Below are 16,807 nucleotides of genomic sequence, written 5' to 3'. Positions count from 1 at the left end.
GCCCCGGCCCGCTCCGCCCGAGGCGGGAAGCGACGGCGGCGGCGGCCGCGCGGGCGGCTGAGGAGAGTAGAGGCCGGGAGTCGCCGCCGTCCCCGCCCCCGCCCGGTCCGGCCGTTGCTGCCGCCTGAACGAAGCCCCCGCCGGCCACCAAACCACGTCCTTACCACGGTGTTTGTATTTGCCGAGTTCGCCATTTCCACACACAACACAAACAAGAGGGGGGCAAGCCCGAGAAAACAAGATAAAAACAAAACCAAAAATGAAAAAAAGAAAACCAAAACACCCGGCGGTGGCCCAAGCCACCTCAAGATTGAGGGTAAAAATTCCAAACAAAATCGGATCCTGAAAGAGTAGAGGGGAGCGATGAGAGGAGGAGGGGGGCAGTCCTCCCGGAGCTAAAAATCCTCGAGAATCGCCCTTAAGAAAAAAGCCACGACCCTCGTGGGGTCCGGGGGGCGTTGCCGCTCCCCACCCCGCGCCAAGGAGGGAAACCACCACCGGTCGCCGCTCCCCGCGCCGCCGCTGCCGCCACCGGCTGCAGCTCCAGCCGTCCGGTCCGCCCGCTTCTCCCCTTTATATAGTGAGCCAACGAGCTGCGCGAGCCGCCGCCGCCGCCGCTGCCGCCGAGAGACAGGGCGGAGGGGGAGGGAGGGGCGGAAAGGGCGGGGGCAGAGGTGGGCGGGGCTGAGCGCGAGACACCGCGAGAGCCGCCTGCGCAGGCGCGCCGGGGCGGAGGCCGCCTTAGGCCGCGTCGTCACGCGCCGAGTAGGGCGCTGGGCGGGCGGAGCCTGAGAACTGGAGTAGTGAAGTCGGCCCGTAGGCTTCCGAAGTCTCGCGTGATCACGTGGTGGCCACCCAGGCGGAAGTGTCCGACAGCTCTTTTTAGGGTAAGGGGCTTTTAGAGCATTGCTAGAAGACGTGAGTTCTGGTGACACTCGATTTCAAAGCTACCTGGGATACCCCTCGTGTCAGGTGTTTCTGCGTTTCCCTCAGCTAGAGGAGCTAAGAAATATGGAAGAAACGCTGCCGGCTGCCTCACTAGCAATGGCTGCGGAGGAAGACCAGTCACGTGATCCCGCTTCCGGTCCCGGGCGCGCTCGGACTCCGGTCAGAGTTTTAAATGCGGAGTCATCTCAGGGAATGAACTAGTCTTGTATTTAGAGTTCCTAGCTTTCTAGTTCTCCTGTGGAGGGTGGGCCCTCCGCCTCGGGAATTGTGTACCTTTTCCTGAAGGGGAGGAAAGCTGGTTTGGGCCCACTGTTAACACATTTCAGAGTTAGTAACTCCTGAAACTGGTTCAGTTGTCTCCACCAGTACAGCTAAGTCTCTGTGTTTCCATTCACTTAAGGTTCGGCCACCTTGTACACCGTGTACTTTAGGTGGTTTATTACGGTAGTGGAAATGCGAAAAACACACAACAACAATGAAACACGAGCCACCGGATTATGACAGCACGATAACGTTCCCCCCTCCGCTTTTTCTTTTTTAAATACTGCTCAAATTCTGTGATTCCACATGGCCTGCGTGTAGTACTTAACCCCTGAAATACTTGCTTTGACCCACCAACTCTCGTAGCCCCTCGCTGTAAGAGAGCCGGCAGAAAACGTCCATGTCTTGGAGTGTAATTAAATAGGCGTTTGCCGTGCTTTCCTCAGGCGAATACCGCCGGTATGGCAACATTTCACACAGAACAGAGAATGCTCTGTTTGGAAGGCAGAACTCACAGTACCTAATTCTCTTGTCCGTAAGAATTTTGAGAGATGTGGAATGTAGTCTGGGCAAGCGAAGGAGTTTATCCTCATAAAGCAAAACAAAATGTCAAAGTTATCTGCCATTGAAAGCAAATTTGGAGACTATCAAAGACACCATACTAGAGGGGAAAATATGCGACCTGCCAGGACCTGAAGGAAAAAATTAGAGAAAGCAGAGGCCATTAGTACTCAGAAAATGGGATATTGTCGGTATGTTTGTGATGGGCGTAGAGAATATCTATTACTTTTGAGATGTCTTTTAAAACTTCCTAATCCTACATTCTTGCCTTAACAATTGCATTTCAGTTCCATGCACAGCTGCTTATTGAGGGCACTTAAAGAAAAAAGTCATAGGGAAACAGTGTTCTTGATATATAAAAATAGGGTTCCATGAATATTTGTAATTCATTTAATATTCAGGTGACCATTAGCTCGAAAAGTTATTCGAAACAGTACCGACCCTGGTAAATTTCACCGCTTAAGAGGACTTCTTTTTACCTCCTTGTGTATACCTACTACCAAGTAATTTGCACATGGAATCCGTCTCCTTCATCTCATGTTGTTCCCTAACCATTTGGTATTAACTAAATAATAAAATGTTTTGCCATCAGTGAAGATTAAGACTACTGCGTACAGAACGTGGGTTAGAATCTAGGAGATTTACTCTGCATGGACTTATTCCCAAGGGGGTTTGTGACCGCTATATTCTGATTGAGTCTGACCTATGGAGTAACAAAATATAGCTTTTGGATTGAAAAGGCAGAAAACCTAGCCCTGCACTCCTTAAGACCTTTATACTTATTTTCTAGAGGCTCTGAGATGGCCTCTCTTTACACATTTTAAAAGCACTTGGCTAATATTTACCTAGACCTCTTTCCTCTCCTTCCAGTGTGCTTGACATCGAAGTAACCACCATGTATTCCGTTCCAGTTTACTGTTTTCCAGTCCTCGTTTAGTTGTAATATGCCTCCAATCACTATATATGTGTGCCAGCCGGTTTAGTTTCAGAAAGAGATATTACCTGATCTTGCACCAAAATAGTGGGTGTGAATAATTTGAAGGCCAGTTAATTCACAAAACAGGAAATCTGTGAACAGAAAGCTCCTCTCATGTTAAGACTAGATTTAGCATTATATTCAAATTGTTTTTATATGAACTTTTGGGAGGACAGGGGAGCTTAAATAACTTTTCTGATTTTAGCAGCTTCTTGTACCATATATGAAATATTTATACTGGATAATCAGTTAGCAAACTCCTACTTTGTTTTATACTTAAATTATATACTTAAACAGATAGCTATATAATAATGCTCTTTCTTTTTTTTTTCCCCAAAATGTCCTGTACTGGAGGATAAAAAGTTACTTCTTCCTTTTAATGTTAATATTCTGCCTAAACCAGTGGATAACTGCCAAACAAAAAAAGCAAAGGAAAAACGTAGTGCATAAATTTTAATATTAAACAAAATGACACTAAACCTTGTACGTCCAAACATTAAAATATTTTACTGTTCAAATGACTATTTTAGCAACAATGCCAAGAAAGAAAAAAATCTAAAAAGATTGCTCCTGGAAATTAACTTGAATTAAAATCTCATTATATAACTTACCTTCATTTTCCATGTTCTTAAATAATAGCTAAGCTAATTTTCTGGCATATTTAGGCATCAGGCAGCCCTTATATGCTCAGTAATTTGGGGCACTTTTGGAGAATACAGAAGTGAAGAAGAAAGATCTTATAACTCAAGCTTACCAGTCCTAATGAAAGCCCCTATTGTAAAGTATAGTGCATAGTTACAGTATTCATTCCAGATCTTAGAAGCACTGATGTATTTCAGTCCTACCAAAACAATAATAATAATGCAGAGTTCACCTATTTTTTCAGGCTTTTGCAAAAACAACAATAACAACAAAAAAACCTGTCGATTTCCATATACAGTGATGTTTGATGTGGTAAATAAAAAGAAATTACTGGCCACACAAATTACTTTTATACATGAGGTGGATATTTAAAAAAAATTTTTTTTTAGTGTTGTTCCTCCCTTCTTAGTTTAAAATTGCTACTCCATTTCTTAAAACAGCAGCTAACTTGCAAGTCTTGTTGTATATGGAAATACTAGTCCGTTATGGTGGCTTAGTAAAAATAACTTAGTGCAGAATCTGTGCAACCAGGTTTGACAATACTGTTACTTTACTGTGAGACATTCTGCAGTAACTAAACCTCTCTGTGCTGATAAGATGAAATAGTAACCAGCACCTGTGACTGTTAGGAAGGTCAAAGGTACTAGAAAGTGCTATGATAAGTATTGGGTGGATGTTTTTATTATTAATGGTAAGTGTATTAACAGCTACCTCAAAGTAGGGGGAAGGTCTTTTTAACTCATTTTGTAGAGTACCAGTATGAAATCTTAATAACGATGCCGTGGTTAGTGATTAATTTACCCACAAAATAAATTTTGTTACTTTAATTTTCTTTTGTTACTTTAATTTTGTTACTTTACTTACCCTTTTGCTAAATTTTGATACCTTAAGTGGTGAGTATACAGCCTAACTTTTGTATGTAAAAATAATATATGCTGTCGTGAGATAAGATTCCTTAAGGGAAATGCTGATTTATCATTGGAATTAATCGAATTGGTTGGTTACACATGTGTACAATTATATCTAGCAAATTACAAATGAATTTACCCATTGACCCAGCAATGCCAATTCTAGGACTCTATCCCACAGATACTGTAGCAAAAATATGAAAAGGTGTATGTACGCCCAAGACTTCATTATGGGACTGCTTATAACACCAAAAGAAAAGAAACATCCCTACATGTCCACATAGGTTGAATAAACCGTGGTACTTGCACACAGTGAAATACTATGCAGCTATAACAAGGAAGGAGCAGTATCTCTATTTACCACTATGGGTAATTTTCAGTACAGAGTGTTAAGTGAAAAAAATAAGTAGAGATGTCTTCTTTGTATGTTACCGTTTAAGAAAAGAGGAACTATAAAAGTGTGTGTACATGTATACATACTTGCTTATGTTAAGAAAAAAAAGGAAAGATAAGCCATAATTTTTTTTTAAGGAAGGTTACCTAAGAAGTCAAGGAGAAAATAACATGATGAGGACAGGAATAGAAACTAGGCTTATTTAAATATATTTTTTATATTTGGCTCTGAAAACATTCATTTAATTATAAAGTAAAATAAAATTAGTTATAAAATAAACTTTATTTATAAAATAAAATTAACTTTAATTAGTCTCAAAACTGAAAGAAAATAAAGCAAATAAAGCTAATAGTAGATTTCATAACACAGAGAGGAACCTTTTCAAGTGACTTTAAAACAGTAATTTTTTTAATGTTTATTTATTTTTGATAAAGAGAGACCGAGTGTAAGCAAGAAAGGGGCAGAAAGAGAGGGAGATACAGAGTCTAAAGCAGGCTTCAGGCTCTGGGCTTGTAGCACATGGCTGCAACCCATGAACCTTGAGATCATGACCTGAGCTGAAGTCAGATGAGGGAGATACAGAGTCTAAAGCAGGCTTCAGGCTCTGGGCTTGCAGCTTCATGGCTGGAACCCATGAACCTTGAGATCATGACCTGAGCCGAAGTCAGATGCTTAACCGACTAAGTCACCCAGGCACCCCAAAACACAGTAATTTGACTCTGCATCTTTAGTGAAATGTTTTCTAAAAACAAATGTGAAAAAAAATATTTTGCTCTCCTCTGTATTGTTGGTGATAATGTTTGTGTATCTATTTTGTTGTTTTTTAAAAATGAAATATGGGATAAATAAAATGAGTAATTATGTGATATTCTAATTATATCAACTCAATCATTCTTAAAAACCAAGATTCCCAACATGAGGAAAAGGAAATACAGATGTAAGATAGAAGTGGATAAGTAAAAATTCTATAGTCCTAAATTTGAATTAAAAGTATCATGATGCACCTGGATGGCTCAGTCAGTTAAGCCATCAACTTCACCTCAGGTCATGATCTCACAGTTTGTGGGTTCAAGCCCTGCAACAGGCTGTTTGCTGACAGCTCAGAGCCTGGAGGCTGCTTCAAATTCTGTGTCTCTCTGCCCCCCCCCCCCCGACTCATGCTGTCTCTCTCTTTCTCTCTCTCTCTCTCTCAAGAATAAATGAACAGTAAAAAAAATTTTTTTAAAGTATCATGATGCATTTTGCCTTATTTTTTCCCCTGCCTCTGCAGAAGCCTAGAAATAACCCACTAGCAATGAGTAAACCTAGTATGTAGATAATGGCATTTCAAGATCAGCACTCCTTGGAGAAATGTCTTATTCTGATCTAGATCAAGAGCAAGAAATCTCATTTTTTTAAAATAACAAGAACCCAAACTCAATATATTTTAGCTTATAAAAGACACACATAACTCTGAAAGAACCTAAACACAGTGACCAATCTAGTAAGGGCGAGCATTTCTAGCTCCCAGATTATGATCTTGAAATACCATTTTCCACTAAAAGGAATCAAGGCTGCTTGCAGATGTTGCTGACTCCAGGACTAGAGCAAGAAAAATATCAGTTTGAACCAAATGAAATTGTCAATTATTGTCCAACCTAATACAAAATGAGTCTAGAACATCTTTTCATATAGATAGCAAGGAAGATGTATTAGTTTCCCCAAGGGGAAGCTATAGCAAACTACTACCAACTGGGTGACTTAAGATAACAGAAATTTATGCTCTCTGTCCTGGGAGCTAGAAGTCTGAAATCCAGGTGTCAGCAGGTCAGTGCTCTCCCTGAACTCTGAATAGAGTCCTTCCTTGTCTCTTTCCGGCTACTGGTGGAGGCCAGCAGTCATTCCTATCTTTGGCTTAACGTCGTATCACTCCAATCTGTGCCTCCATCTGTGCATGGCATTCTCCCTGTGTCTTTACATTGTTTTCCCTCTGTGCATGTCTGTCTTTGTGTCTCAAGTCCCCCTTTCTGTAAGGATGTCAGTCATATTGGATTAGGGCTTATTCTAATGACCACATGCTAACTCAACTCCCTCTGTAAAGACCCTTTTTCCAAATAAGGCCACTTTCTGAGGCACTGGGGTTAGGATTTCAACCTCCCTTTTTTGGAGGACACAATTCAACCCATGAGAGAAGATATCAAAGTCTGTTAGTGTCGTATCAAAAGAATTTAGGAGCCATCACATGAAGAGGCCCCTACTGGCCAAAGATGAGACACTTTGAGTGCCAATAAGGCTAGAACTTGCAGCAAGTTGAAGTACATCAAATATTTAAATCCATTAACTTATAATACTGCTAAAAACAAAACATGAAAATTCAAATTGGTCACTATTGGAGGATGCTAGAGATTAGTCTGTTATTTCGAAGATTGGCAAATGGAGAAAAATAATCAAGCATTTATCTAACCTTTCCCACATGAACTGTACCACCAAATGCTAAAAAGTAGATGTAGTGAGTTGAATGGTGACCCTCAAAAGAGAATGATCGTGTCCTACTCCTCAAAACTTATGAATGTTACCTTACTTGGAAAGGGGTCTTTACACGTGTAATTATGTCAAGGATTTTGTGATGAGATTATCCTGAATTACGCTGGTAGGTCCTAAATCTTATGGTGAGTGTTCTTATAAGAAATACATAGGGTGGCCTGGGTGGCTCAGTCAGTTGACCATCTGACTTCGGCTCAGGTCATGATCTCATGGTTCATGAGTTCGAGCTCACATTGAGCTCTGTGCAGACAGCTCAGAGCCTTGAGCCTACTTCAGATTCTCCCTCTTTCTCTGCCCCTCCCCTATTTGTGCTCTCCCTCTCTCTCTCTCTCAAAAATAAATAAATATTAAAAAAAATTTTTTAAAAGAGAGATACATAGAGATGAGTAAAAAGAAGAGGGAAAGGAAATGTAACCACAGTGGTAGAAATTGGAGTGATGCAGCCACAGGTGATGTGTAGCCATCTGAAGTTGGAAGAAGCAAGAACAGGTTCTCCCCTAGAGCCTCTGGGGGAAATGTGGCCCTGCCAATATATTTATTTTAGACCTCTGGCCTCCACAACTGCAAGAGAATAAATTTCTGTTGGTTTCAAGCCACCAAGTTCATGGTTATTTATTACAATAACCTCAGGAAACTAATTCAGTGGATGAGAGGAAGTTTCTCATTAAAGAAGTATTCCAGCTAGGGGCGCCTCGATGGCTCAGTTGGTTAAGCATCCAACTCTTGATTTCAACTCAGGTCATAGTCTCACAGTTTGTGAGATGGAGCCCTTCACTCAGCTCCATTCTGTCAGTGTCAACAGGGAGCCTGCTTGGGATCCTCTGTCTCCTCTCTCTCTGCCCCTCCCCAGCTCCTTCTCTTTCTCTCTCTCTCTCAAAATAAACATTAAAAAAAGTCTTCCAGCTAATAACCAAATAAAGAATGATAAAATATCACCATTTGGCAACCTCTAATGAATTGAGAGATGGAGGCATTACGCACTGACATCTGCCAGCATCACAAAAAGGGAAATAACCAGAGGTAGATGCTTCCTGATAAAGAACAGGCCACCACCTGTAAGGTAGTCTTACCTTCACGACCACCACCCGAAAATATAAACCCGGAAGCTGACTAAGTTTATAGATCCAATTAACAATTTACAAAAAGTGCAGAGGGTTTAAGGACATATCAAACTACATATCAGGAATGCAATCAGCAAAGTCCAGACCCTGGGAAGCTATAGAACAAATGGTCCAGTTTTTTCAATAAATAAATTCAGTGAGAGAGACAGGAACTTACGGATTAAAAGACACTTAAGAGGGATGCCTGGGTGGCTCTGTCAGTTAAGTGTCTGACTTCAGCCCAGGTCATGAGTTTTTGAGTTTTAGCCCCACACTGGGCTCTCTGCTCTCAGCACAGAGCCTCTTTTGGATCCTAGGTCCATGCCCTATCTGCCCTTACCCTGCTTGTGCTCTCTCTGTGTCTCTCTCAAAATAAATAAACAAAAAATTTCTTAATGGCACTTAGGAAACACACCAGTTAATCACAATGTATAGAACTTATTTGGATCCCAATTCAAATCAACTATAAAGGAAATGACAGTTATGACATTTTTGGAAATTTGTACACTTTGGGATATTTGATGAAATTAAAGAGTTACTGAATTAAATGGAAGTGTTCATGTAAAATATTAAAAATAAGCCCATGAAGCTTTATTTTACAATCAGTGATGGTTCTTTATCCAGACAATTTGTCTTTCAGTTAAAAGACAGTTGGTATTTCCAAGAAGGACTGCTATTGTTACAACTGTAATTAATATTAAACACTGTTTAATTACATAGGTTTTCTCTTTCTCTGGCTTTTGGGCCTCAACCAAATATGCCTTATCTTTTTTGGGGCGGGGCATGTGAGCAAGGGGCAGACAGAATCCCAAGAGGGCCAGAGGCAGAGAGAGAGAGAGAGAGAGAGAGAGAGAGAGAGAGAGAGAGAAGTGAGGCTCACCTGATGTGGGACTCGAACTCATGAAGACAGATCATGACCAGAGCCAAAGTCAGATGCTTAACAACTGAGCCACCCAGGTGCCCTATATATGCCCTATCTTGTTTCACGAGCTGAACAGCTGTGATTTAGGACAATTAAAAATGTTGAAAATTAAGGTGCTCACTCTGATATTTTTATGTAGGTATTCTTTTAGTGGAGAAATTATCTTTGACTTAAGTGCCAACTTTATCTTCTTCATACACCTTCATTCAGATAGAGCTTTCTGATATGACAGGTAATTCTACATAGATAAGTATTTTTCCTTTTTTCCCTTTTTTTCTTTCTGAGAGAGAAAGAGAGCATGTGCATGTGTATTAGTGGGGGATTGGCAGAGGGTAAGAGAGAGTCTTAAGCAGGCTCCACACCAGAAGCCAACACAGGGCTCCATTCCATTACTGTGAAATCATGACCTGAGCCGAAATCAAGAGTTGGACACTTAGCCAACTGAGCCACCCAGGTGCCCCTCCTTTATTATTATTATTATTATTATTTTGAGTAGACTCCATGGCCAGTGTTGGGCTTGAACTCATGACCCTGAGATCAAGAGTCAGAAGCTCTATCCACTGAGCCATCCAGGTGCCCCTACATAGATAACTTTATAATAAAATACATCATAGGGCTCAGTCTTGTGAGTTCAAGCCTCCAGTCAGGCTCTGGCTCTCTGCTGACAGTGTGGAGCCTGCTTGGGATTCTCTCTCCTGTTCTCTCTGCCCCTCCCCTACTTGCATGTACTCTTTCTCTTTCTCTCTCTCAAAATAAATAAACTTAAAATAATACATTATAGCAGATAAATCTGAAGTTTATCTACAAACTATATCTTAGAGAATTATTACTGAAACTGGAACTAGATGGACCCGTTTCAGTTCTTCTCCAGAATCGACCTTCCTCTGGTGGCAAAGGTTGTAGAGCTTGTAAAAGGGGAGGTGACAGAAAGATTATCATAGATTCCAGACCAGAATGGAAGTAATGAATCGGCTTAAATACTGAGGGCTGGTCTTCCTTGTAGCGCGTTTCTCTGAGAAAATCAAGGGGTGTAGTTCAAATACCTTGTTGCAAACAAGGCTCTGGATTAATGTTGGTGGATGTTTTTTTCAAAGTAATGAGATAGCCAGTGGGCAAAAAATAATAGATGCTTAAGCAGGAAAAATGGAGATAAAAAAAAAAGAGGAATTTTCCATTTTGTGTTCCTGCCAAGCTAAGAAGCAATAGTAACAATAATAATGGATTTACTTTAAAAGCTTTAATCACACAGTATCTCCTTTAAAGCTTGTAACAGTCCAATGAGATGAGTAATATTATCCCTTTATTATGAATAGGAAACTGAGGCTTACCTTCAGCAGTGACTTGCCCAAGGTCATATTGCTGTTTACTTGTGAATTTTTAGAGGTACAAATTCAGGACTCTTTCCACCTGTCTTACAAATAAGCAGCTATCAATCCAGGAGAATGCAAAGGTTTTGAATCAAATCATGTCTCTCCTTAAGTTTGTCAAGTATATGTTAATTATAAAATGTGTTAAACTTCATTTCAGAGACAAGAAACTCTATGCAACATGGAGACCTGAAACCAAGACTTTGTCCTAATTAAATGTAATTGCCTTCATAAAAGTATCATCAAGAAGCATTTATTAAATAATTTAAATAACTAATTTCTTTGTTTTTACATCAGTTGAAAACCATCCATTTCCCGTTTTAAATAGCACCTACGGAATTACTCAATCCAATTGAATTCCTCAGTTCAACTCTTGAATTTGTCAAGAACAGCCATTTTCTAGCAAGATTGTCTATAATCAAAACATTTTTGTCTAGCTTTATCCTTACATTTTAAATGCTTTCTTAAAACAAGAAAGTAAAGGATGAGCATTTTTAGAGTTAGAATATTAGGAAGGGGAATTCTTTCTATCTTACCTAATAAGCCAGTGGTGTAACTCTGAATAAGTGGATAAAAAAGTAAAACAGGTCTGTGCTAATGTCCTGGCACAATAAACCAGAAGAGGCGGTGGTGTATATCGACAGGTGTAGTGATATAGCAAGTACTCAAGCATGTGAGCTTGGGTGTCAGGTAGACCAAGACGCTTGTCCTTGCTCTGACCACAGGCGAGTTACCTCATCTGTAAACTGCCGTCAAAGTGGCAGTTTAGTAATATTACCAACGTCAGGGAATTATGTGAGGATTAAGAGATGATCCACGTGAAGCCCCTTAGCCCAATGATTGGCACAAAGTAGTTCCTTAGTCAATATTGAAGACTGTAGCAACAATAATAATATTGATGGTACAGAAAATTAAATGGGTTCCATTTTGTCTTTGTCTAGGTCATGCTGAACAGCAGAGTGGAGCAAATAAAAATTAGAACATGTTTCTGAACTGAGTTCACCAATTAAGCAAAGCTATATGTATCTTCTGCACATGTAAGTTTGAGGTTTTTTTTCCATCTGTAAAATTAGAATCAAAGAAAGAAGCAATTCCAAGTTTGAGAAAACACATATTTCATTCTATAGTAGTACATTTTTCACCAGTTTCATTGAGGTTAACTCATTTGAATAACTGATTTCTGTTTCTACATCAGTTGAAAATCATCTACTTCCTGAAATGACTCAAACTGTTTAAAACTAGAAGCCTTATATAAATCTCCAGTCAAGAGATACAGTTGCTCATTTGTCGTGTAGAGTGCAATACTGTTCCTCAATAAATGTTAAATTGAAATGATAGATTTTTCAGCCTTCAGGTATACTGTAGGCTGTGATAAAAGACAATCAATACTGCTGTTTGGCCACAGGATGACAAAATACACCTGAGCACAGATAGAACATAGAACCAGGAAACCACAGTCCCTTAGAGCAGTGTTTCATTTCTTCTTCATAGATTTTGTAGCCTCCTAAGCAATAAATAACTATGGTCTTCTTTTCTCTATTTTTTTAATGTTTATTTATTTTTGAGAGAGAGACAGAGTATGAGTGGGGTGGGGGGGGCCAGAGAGAGAGGGAGACAGACTCTGAAGCAGGTTCCAGGCTCTCAGCTCTCAGGACGGAGCCTGATATGCGGCCCGAACTCATGAATCGCAAGATCATGACCTGAGCTGAAGTTGGACGCTTAACTGAAAGAGCTTCCCAGGCACCCCATGATCTTATTTTCAAAGGATAGAACTCACTACATAATTGCTTCTTAATTTTTCTCTAGTTTTAGTGAACAACACAATTTCAAATCCCTTCTGTCTCTTCCTTTCCCTTCATTTACTTTCCTCCCTCCCTCCCTCCTGCCTTCTCATTGTCACCATTTGTTCCTTTGCTTTTCTTTTTCATTATCATTATTATTATTATTATTATTATTATTGAAGAGAATGAGAGAGAGATTGAGCACACATGTGCATGCATGAGCAGGGGAGGTGCAGAGAGAGAGAGAGAGAGAGAAAGAGAGAGAGAGAGAATCCTAAGCAGGCCCCATGCCCAGCATGAGCCCAATGTGGGGCTTGATCTTACAACCATGAAATCATGACCTGAGCCAAAATCAAGAGTCAGATACCTAACCAACTGAGCCATTGAGGTGCCCCTTTCTTTCCTTTTTAATACAATGGTTACAGAATACCAAACATAGCCTCTTTTCAATGCCCTTAATGTATTTTCATTCTTCCGTTATTGACTTAAAAATCAAATCAGAATTTGTCAGATTTTTTAAAAATGGATAATGATTATGAAATACAGAACATTTTCAAAATCTTAATATGTTCTTAGTCTCCATATTTAGCCCTCTTAATTTTATCCTTAACCAATCATGACATTCAAAAAATATTTGGGAGGAAAAAAACACAAGAAAACAAGAAAAAGTAGATTACCAAAAGCCATCAAATAAAAATATAAAAGATGAACCCCATGTATTCTGTATTTCCAGTCATACCTCTCAATCACTCATGTTTTTCCTATTTCCAAAAAGCATCTCTGGATATACATATGTAGATAAATATGACTACACTTTGTTTTTTACAAAAAAGGAATCATGCCTTTAGTTTTACATATAATTTGCTTTTTCATATACCCCGTAGATCACAGACCTCTTTTTAGACCAGTAAATTTCTTGTCATCTCAGATGACATTAATACCACTTCTATGGATACATAAAGGAATAGTTAGGCAATTTCCTTTTGTGTTATTTTAAACGTTGCTGCAACAATGTCATTGTGAAGGTTCCTTTATATACTTTTGCTGTTATCTTTGTAGGATAGAGTCTTAGAAATGGAGTTGATGGGTCTTAGGATTTCTACATGTTAACTACTAATCGACAGTCACAAGCTCTCCACTGACAGGTTGTCCCCACTAGCTCTCTGACTTTATAAAGGTCCCATGTAGCTGTCCTGTAAACTTGAGACCAATCTCCTTTCTTATTCCTCCAGAAAAAAGAATTTTTAAAAATTTGTTTCTGTATCTTTCTTCACATTACACACAATGTCTTTCTCCACTTACCTTTTTTCCTATCTAGAGAAATCCAGCTCCTGAAAGCTTTAATTCCTTCCATTATTCCCCCATCATTGTTTCTCTATATTTATTTTTGTAAGTTATATGGAAAGTGGTAATATTTGATATAATTACTTGCATAGTTTGCTTCAACATACATTCTAAAGGGAAAATTAAGAAAAAATGTTTTCACAATGTTCTTTGTTCTTGGCTTATTTTTCTCTCATCCAAAAAGAAAGATTAAAGCTGTCTCTAATTCCCAAGATCTCCAAATATTCCCCTTTCTAAATTTTGTTCACAATCCCATTTAAAAGAACATGATTCAATTTCTGCATTAAAAAATTCTGATTCCCATAGACTTTTCTTCCAATCACTCAACAAATATTTATTGAGCATCAGGCCCTATTCTAGGCTCTGAGGGCACAGTGTAAGACAAAACAAACCAAATTCCCTTCCCTTATGAAGTTCATGAGACTGGTGAAACAGACTATAGACAAGATAAATGAGTAAGATGTTACATGTTAGGCATTTTTAGAAATCCAGGTGAGTAGAGTGGAGGTAAGAAAGATCCAGCATAGGTGCACCTAGGTGGCTCAGCTGGTAAAGCTTCTGACTCTTGACTTCATGTCAGGTCATATTTTTAGGGTTTGTGAGATGGAGCCCTACGTTGGGCTCTGTGCTGACACTGTGGAGCCTGCTTGGGATTCTCTCTCTGCCCCTCCCCCACTTGGGTGCTCTGTCTCTCTCTCAAAATAAGAAAATAAAGCTTAAAAAAATGAAAAGAAAGATTCATCCAATGTTTTTTTTTAAACAAGCTCTTCTCAATTGATTTTTGTTTTTGAGAGAGAGAGTAAGAGAGCACAGGTGGGAGAGTGGGGGAGAGGCAGAGAGAGAAGGAGACATAATCTCAAGCAGGCTGTGTGCTGAGCCCAATGTGGAGCTTGATGTGGGGCTTGAACTCATGACCTGTGAGATCATGAGCTGAGCCAAAATTGACTCAGATCTTTAACCAACTGAGCTGCCCACACACTCCCATCATATGTTTTGAAATGGGATTCCGTAAGGCTTGTTTTGGATAGGACATAGGGTCATAGGAAAATGAGCAAAGATACCTCACAGTTTCTCTTACGTAACTGGGAAGATGTTGGTGCCTTTACGAAGGTTGGGGAAAATCGAGGGAAAGACATGATTTGATTAGATAAGAAAAGTTCTGTTACGGTTAAGTTTAGATGTCTTTTGAGCAAATGGAGAATCAAATAAACCAGTGAATACAAGTTTAGAGATCAGCAGTTTGACCTAGAAATAAATGTTTGGGAATCATCTAGCATATATAGGTACTTACAGCCGTGGGTATGTATGAGATACTGTGAGGAGTATAAGGGAAGAGAATAGAGACATTCTGATGCTAGAGAATGGACCAGGGCAAAAGAGCCAAAAAACAAGACTGGGAAGGTGTTGGCAATGATGTAACATATAAACCAGGAGAACAGTAGTGAGGGTGGGGTGGGGGTGGACACCAAGGGAAGAAAATGTTGCAAGAAGAGAATAGTTAAAGCTGTCAAATGCTGATGAGAAGCATATAAGATAGAAAAGACCTTAGATTTATCAAGTCGCAGGACATCAACCAAAGCCAGGATAGTGTAGAAATGGAGATGGAAGATAATTGAAGTCAACTGAGAAGAAAAGAAGAAGTGAGAAAATGGTGAGAGCAGATATAGCTTCTTTATATCTCTACAATGAGAAATAGCAGTCAGCCAACACAGATTCCCCATGTTTGGAGGACAAGGTCTCTTATATCTACTCTGGCTCCTGCAAGTGCAGGCAAGCTGCTTCTGGAGGAGGTACAGGGCTGCCTGCCACAGGGCTGGGCGGTGGGGGATGGGTAGCTGCTACTGTGCTAAGAGCTGACATTGACTGAATCTAGCTGCAATGTACCGTCCAAGCCTTTGCCTGGAAGTTGGAAGCCTTCAATAGACTCCACAGTTCCAACATGGCCATATCCCACAGAGTCTGCCAATGCAATTGACGTCTAGGTGGGAAGACAGGTTCCTGGTGCTTCAACTCCACCAACATCCCAGAATCCTTTCTCCAAATCATTTTTGAAGGTGGAATTTATTAGAAACTATTTCCTTGCTGCCAGGAATAGTCAACAGAAAAAAAAAACCCATAATGATACAAGAGAAATTGCATATGATTGTGGTCATCACTCTTTGAGAAAGGCCAGTGCAGATAAACTTTCAGAGCAAAAAGGGAGCTGTTCATCTTTGCTGGGAACAGAGAGCTTCTACAAACTGCAACAGGAGAGAACAAAGGAAGTTAGAATTGATGGTGGAAATGTGTAGGTGGGTTGATAGATTTGGTGATCAGGAGAAAAGGAACTTTCCATGATGGTTTAAAATTTTTCAATAAAATACAAGGGTTGTTATCAGCAGAGTGCTGTTGTAAATTTGGGAGGGACTTGTTGAAGGTTCAAGAAGAGAGGAGAAAATATGAAATAGTCTTTTTTTTTTTAAGGCAGAACATCAAACGTATTTAAAAAGTGTCTAAGGTTGTTATGGGAAATCAATTGCTTTTTTGAAATTTAGGATAAGAATCATTATGGCTGTGGTGCTTTTCTCTGGTCTCAGTCAGCTACTTGTGGGAAGACAGATTAAGTAAGTCATAGAGTTGCAGGATTTTTTTTACCTCAATACCCGAATTTGTTCTTTTGCTGCTTTGAAGAATGAAGAGGTGGGACACAAACTAAAATGAGCAGCAGGCAAAAGTTCGGAAGAGTGTAAGATTGAGATATAGTAAGAATAGTAAAGAAGTTCTCATTGCAGAGAGGGGGCATTCCAAAGTGAATGCCCGTGACTATAGGCAAGGGACTCTGCTTTATAGGGGTTTTGGTCAGGCTTCTCTTCCCTTTCGCTTGCTCCTTCTCAGGTTCTACCCTTCTTGGCTTGATAACTCTAAATGCTTACTCATACCATTTTGATTGGCTTGTTTCCATTGAATGAGTGGTGGTCTATGGCCATAGATGCCTGTGGGTCTACTTATTTTTAGTCAAATTCCTGAGGGAAACCTGAGAGGGAGTAGGTGGTGTCTGTCACATTCTCAAGAGGAACTTTATGCCTGAGGGAGTTTGCTCA

The 16,807-nt window shown here is 39.9% G+C and overlaps 1 long non-coding RNA gene across 2 annotated transcripts in view; it reads left to right on the top strand.

Moving 5' to 3' along the window:
- Window positions 1-732: 732 nt before the first annotated feature.
- The window catches only part of LOC115300945, a 31,061-nt gene continuing 14,986 nt past the window's right edge, over window positions 733-16,807 (top strand). The window contains exons 1-2 of one of the 2 annotated variants that reach the window (XR_003912929.1): window positions 733-887; window positions 11,544-11,639. This is a non-coding gene — a long non-coding RNA (uncharacterized LOC115300945). Of the gene's footprint in view, window positions 888-1,574; window positions 1,962-11,543; window positions 11,640-16,807 lie in introns of those variants that run through there. The other variant, XR_003912930.1, reaches the window with a different exon arrangement.

This window comes from Suricata suricatta, chromosome 9, assembly GCF_006229205.1.
Source record: "Suricata suricatta isolate VVHF042 chromosome 9, meerkat_22Aug2017_6uvM2_HiC, whole genome shotgun sequence".
NCBI classification, from domain to species: domain Eukaryota; kingdom Metazoa; phylum Chordata; class Mammalia; order Carnivora; family Herpestidae; genus Suricata; species Suricata suricatta.
Note: the sequence above shows the minus strand (reverse complement) of the source record. Positions and strands in the feature narration are given on the sequence as shown.